Below are 6,000 nucleotides of genomic sequence, written 5' to 3'. Positions count from 1 at the left end.
GGGGATTGAACTCAGGGCCTCTCTGCCTTACTTGGCTTTTTCCTCTCAGCTTTTGCTAGTTAATCCCTAGCTTTTTGCTAGGGATTTGTGAGTCTCATAGACTTTTCTGCCTGGGCTGACTTTGAACCATGATCCTCAGAACTCTGCCTTCTCAGTAGCTGGGATTTCTGGTGTGAGCCATTGATACCCAGTTAGGGTCCCAATTCTTGCTCTAGACAAACAGACTTAACTCTCAGTGCCTCAAGTTATATTCTGTACCAAATTCTTGTGATAGTCTAGTTCAACTCCATTCATTTTAGCAAGTATCTGGTAAGATTATCATATATCCTGTATGGTGCTAGGTAATCTCATAACGAACAGGAGGAGAAGCAAAATGTAGTCCTTGGCTTCTATGGGCCACTAATCTGACAGGACCAAATTTTAAAAGGATAGATCTAAAAGTACCTGAGTAAGGCAGTTTTCTTCTACAAAAAGTGTCAATACTAGCCGAGTGCAGTGGCTCATGCCTGTAATCCTAGCTACTTAGGAAGCTGAGATATGAGGATCCGGTTCAAAGTAGCCTGAACACTAAAGTTCGAGATACTCTTATCTCCAGTTAACCACTAGATAACCACAAGTGGCCTCAATGGTTGCCTTAAGCTGAAGAGTTCAAGGACAAGGGCCAGGCCCAGGGGTAGGGCAGTAGCTTTGAAAGCTTTGAATTGAAGAGCTCAGGGACAGTGCCTGTTCAAGCTGCTCCCCCCTCCCTCCCTTAAAAAATGTGTCAATACTTTTTCTTGAATCATAGAGTTTACAGAGACAACCAATCAGAGAAACAATGTAACTTAAGACAGGGTTTCCCAAACTAAAGTCCATAGACCAAACCTGGCTCACAACCTGCTCATATAAAGTTTTGTAGAACATAGCTGTGCCCATGCGTATGGTCTTCACCTTTTGTGGTTTTTTCAATGCTGGCAATCCTAGGTCTTTGACTGCCTTAAACCTAGGGCTGATGTGGTCCACTCAGTGGTTTACAGCGCCAAGCCCTGAGCTTTTTGCTCCAGACTTTAGAATCCAGAGACTCATGGCTGTAGGCACTGATGTTGGAGACATTTGCTCTGGGATTTAACCACCAGCAGTCCTGGAACTTGGCAGCTTTTGTAATCCTCAGCTTTTGGCAGCAGAGCTGTGGCAGCAGACAGCAGTAAGCAGCCATTGGCTACATCTTCTGCTACCGCTCTAGTACAAGCCTCAGGGTGCTGGAACCCTTCATCTTAGAGCAACGAGTATCATATGCTCTCAGGCCTAGAGGTCCTCGGTCCTTCATGCAACAAGCTTTTGGGCTTAGGGTGTCTGAGAGCCTTAGCCCTTAAGATCTGGCATTTTTCTGGACTCTTTCTAGCAACCAGGGCCCACATTGTCTTCACAGTCCTTGCCTACACTGCCCCTGTTTCTCATCACTGCTGCCCTGGCTGCTCTCTGGAACTCCTCCGCCGTTCTCGCATTGCAGCTGTGGTTATTGCAGTCACTGAGGAAAGTGACATTGCTGGGGCTGCCTTTCCTGCTACTACCACTCTGCTAGTTCCACTGTCCTCTGTGTGTGTGTGTATGTTATCAACTCATTTCACTACTGATAAAGATCAAAAGTAGGCAAGAAAAGATCAGTGAAGAGAAGCCTTTTATTGGGCCTAACATGGCAACAGCAGGGGATAGCACAGAGCGTCTCTATTGGCTACCTCACAAAGCGAACTGAACAGCCTGATAATATAGCCAGTACAGGGGTGTGGCCAGGGTGTCTCCACCTATCACTGGATGCCTTCATGCAGAACATTTGTGTTTACACTAATCCTGGTACATCTCATGCAAACGAAAGGTAATACTTGAACCAATCCTCGCAGTCCTTCATATAAATGAAGGGTTGTGTTTGCACTAGTTGCATGCCTTTTTCTGGCCGAACTGTGGGTTGAGCACTTGGCATGGTTGCATGGCAATGTTCCTTGCAGCTGGAGTATCACTTCCTCGAGGCCTTCACTGTTCAAAGCAGCTCAGGTGCCATGATTGAAGAACTTGCCTTTCTCCTCTCAGCAAAATGTTTTGTTTTGTTTTTTTTTTCATATATTTTTATTGTAATTAATAGAAGGGTTACATTATATTCACCAGATAGAAGGTGCATTACTTCACAAACATTGATACCCTTTCTCATGTCTTGGTCCCCATTTCCCTCCCCCCACCCCAGCCCCTCATCTTGTTTTCCCACCTTCCCTATGTGATTTCAAATAACCAAATATGCATATATACAATATATCAGATAACAAGGTGAAATACTGTAACAATATGAGATAACCAAGGGACAGCAAAAGAAATGAGAGATAACATAGTACATTAAGGACAACAATCACTCATTATATGGCTTTTGTTTCTATATCCTGGAGGTCCTTTCATTTAGCATCATACTATATGGCCTTAAGTATCTAGGTTTTGCTGTATTGTAAATCTTTGCTAGGAGAGCCCAAGGTTTCTACTGATTATGACAAATGAGGGAAACCATTGAGAGTATGCTCCTTTGTCAGCTCAATGTTTTTATGTTTCTAAAGCTAGAATATGAAAGGCTGACCCCATCCTACTGCCCTAGGTGTACATGGATGTGCTTGACATAGGCAGGATGACTGTCTAATTGACAGATGGTCAAATCTGCCAGTCCTCATACCTGAAGGACAAGTCAATGTTAGTGTGGCACTATGCAGCCCAGGCTGGTCTCAAATTCATAATTCTCCTGCCTCAGCCTCCCAAGTGTTATATGTGTGTGTATGCAAATATATCTGTCTCAAAACTTATTGTTAATATTAACATTCTTTTTTTTTTTTTGCCAGTCCTAGGCCTTGAACTAGGGGCCTGACCACTGTCCTTGGGCTTTCTCAAGGCCAGAGCTGTACCACTTGAGCCACAGCATTATTTCTGGCTTTTTTCTATATATGTGGTACCAAGGAATCAAACCAAGGTCTTCATGCATGCTAAACAAGCACTCTTACTACTAGGCCAAACTCTAGGCCCCAATATTAACATTCTTAATATTTAACAGAATTTACTACTATCCCAATTCCCTTGGGGAGAGTTGAGTTTGTCTTTTGGGTTCATCACCAGCCACAAATTTTTTTTTTCTATGTGGATGGGTGGTGGTGTCTCACATCTGTAATCCTAGCCATGTAGGAGGTTGAGATCTGAGGACTGAAGTTCAAAGCCAGCCAAAGCAGGAAAGTTCAAGAGACTCTTATTTGCTGGGGATGGGGCTTAGTGGTATAGTGCTTTCCTACCTGCACAAAGCCCTGGGTTTGATTCCTCAGTACCATATAAACAGAAAAGCCAAAAGTGGCGCTGTGGCTCAGGTGGTAGAGCACCTAGCCTTTAGTACAGAGGGCTCAGGGCCAAAGCGTAGGCCCTGAGTTGAAGGAGATGTGTAGTATGGTTCAAGTGTCAGCGTTGGCCAAAAAAAGCTAGCTGAGAGTGAGAAGACTAAGTTCAAGCTCCATTATCAACACACACACACACACACACACACACACACTCTCTCTCTCTCTCTCTCTCTCTCTCTCTCTCTCTCTCTCTCTCTCTCTCTCTCTCTTTCCTCTCTCTCTCTCTCTTCCTATGTCCTTTTGTCGTCAATCTTTCTTCCAATGATGTCTCATACAATCTCTGATCTATTTTCTATTGCTATTGTTTTATGTTTACCCAAATATCATATGACTGGAAATACAAAGTGTGTAGTTTGAGTCTAGTTTCTTTCACTTAGCATAAGAAAACAGAGATCCATTCATGTTCTGTACATCGATAGTTCATTCTGTTTTATTGCCAAGTAGCATTTTACTGTCTGAATGTATCATACATTATTTATGCTGTAGTTGAGGGACATCTGGGTTGTTTCCAGTTTGGGGCAATTATAAATAAAGTTGCTATAAACATAGATTTTTATTTCTCTTGGGTAAATACCTAGGAGTGGGATTTCTGGGCTGTATGGTAAATGTTTAACTTTATATGAAATTGCCAAACTGTCTTCCAAAGAGGCTGTATGTGTTTGCATTCCTACACATTCCATGTAGGAGCATTCCAGTTGCTTTGTTCTCTCGCCAGAACTTGAATTTTTTTGAGAGCCATTTTAATAGATGTGTGGAGAAGTTGCTCATTGTTTTTAATTTGCATTTCTCTAATAACTATGCTGAACATTTTTGTATGTGCTTATTTTCTCATACACATATTTTCTTTGAGTTAGTATCTACTCAAATACTTTACTTGTTTTTTGTTGTTGTTGTTGTTTTTGTTGGTCGTGGGACTTGAACACTGGCCTGGGCCTTGTCCCTGGCTCTTCAGCTCAAGGCTATTGCCCTCCTCCTTAAACCACAGCACTACTGGAAGTAGTAGTTAATTGGAGATAAGAGTCTCATGGACTTTAGTGCCAGGGCTGGCTTTGAACCATGATCCTCAGATCTCAGCTTCCTGAGTAGCTAGGATTACAGGTAAGAGCTACCATGCCCTAATACTTTACTCAATTTTAAAGCCAGATTTACTTTGAAGGACAAGTAAATGTTAGATCATGTCTCACTATGCAGCTCAGGGTGGTCTCAAACGCATAATTCTCCTGCCTTGTCTCACATTTACTGGGATTAAGTGTGTGCAAACATATCTGGTCCACAACCCATTGTTCATATAAACATTCTTATCAATATTTAACAGAATTCAACTACTAGCCCAATCTTCCCCCACCCTGATTTTTGGGGGTTGGCCATGAGACTTGAACTCAAGGCCTGGGTGCTGTCCCTGAGCTCTTTTTGCTCAAGGTGCTCTACCACATTGAGCCACAGTGTCCCTTCTCATTTCCCTGGGCTGGTTTTAACCACAGTCCTCAGATTTCAGCCTCCAGACTATCTAGGATTATAGGCATAAATCACTGGTGCTGGCAAATGAATTATCTTTTGTTTTTGGGTTTATTTTGGCCAGTCCCAGGGCTTGAACTCGGGGCCTAAGCTCTGTCCCAGTGCTTTCTCAAGGCTAGAGCTCTATCACTTGAGCCACAGCACCACTTCTGGCTCTTTCTATGTATGTGGTACCAAGGAATTAAACCAGGGTCATCGTGCATGCTAGGCAAGCACTCTACCACTAAGCCATGAATTATCTTTTAAGTCTGTTAAAAAGTTGTTTATGTGCCAGGCACACATAACACCTGGTGTTAGCTGTTATTTGTATTATCACCATCTATCTCAATCTTTCTCCTTTCCACATTCTTATTAAATCTATAACCACACAACTACTGATTGTTCTGTCCTTTTGAGCCTTCTTCGAATTTTAATCTATGCAATAGTTTATTACATTGCCGCAGCCCTCCTAGAAGATCAAATTTACAAATAGTCTTTCATTAGCCATTCCCTCTCATTAAATACTTACATTTTGTAGAACTCTGCTTTACATGTGCTATAAATTGGCTGGTAGTAAAAGACCAAGGAACATTTCTCATCTCAGAACTGAAAGACCGGTCTGGGTGTCATTTTTCATTAGCTTAGGATGTCCCTAAAGACCGAGACTTGATCTGACTTCATCAATGAATCTTCAACAGCAGAGATGACTTTTGTCTTGGTCCAGAAGTTGTCCAAAGAGTAAAGTCTATCTCAGGTTATTTCTACCTCATGCTGAAGATCTTTTTCTTAAATACTCTGTCTCTGTCTCTCCCTCTCTCTCTCCCTCCCCCTTCCTACCTCCTTCTCCATCTTCCTCCCCCTCCACCTTTGTTGGTCATGGGGCTTGAACTCGGTGCCTACGTGATATTCCTGAGTTGGGTAGCTCTACCACTGGTTTTCTGGTAGTTAATTGGAGCTAAGACTCTCACAGGGACTTTTCGGATGGAGTTCGCTTTGAATCATGGTCCTCAGATCTCAGCCTCCTGAACAGCTAACCACGAGTGCCCAGTTACTGAACAGCTTATGATTTACCAGCATAGTTCTCAAAATGACCTAACCCAAGCCCAATCCTTAGTAA

The sequence above is a fragment of the Megascapheus bottae genome, chromosome 7 (genome assembly GCF_031878675.1).
Source record: "Megascapheus bottae isolate mThoBot1 chromosome 7, mThoBot2.hap1, whole genome shotgun sequence".
Classification (NCBI taxonomy): Eukaryota; Metazoa; Chordata; class Mammalia; order Rodentia; family Geomyidae; genus Megascapheus; species Megascapheus bottae.
This window is presented reverse-complemented; position numbering follows the sequence as displayed.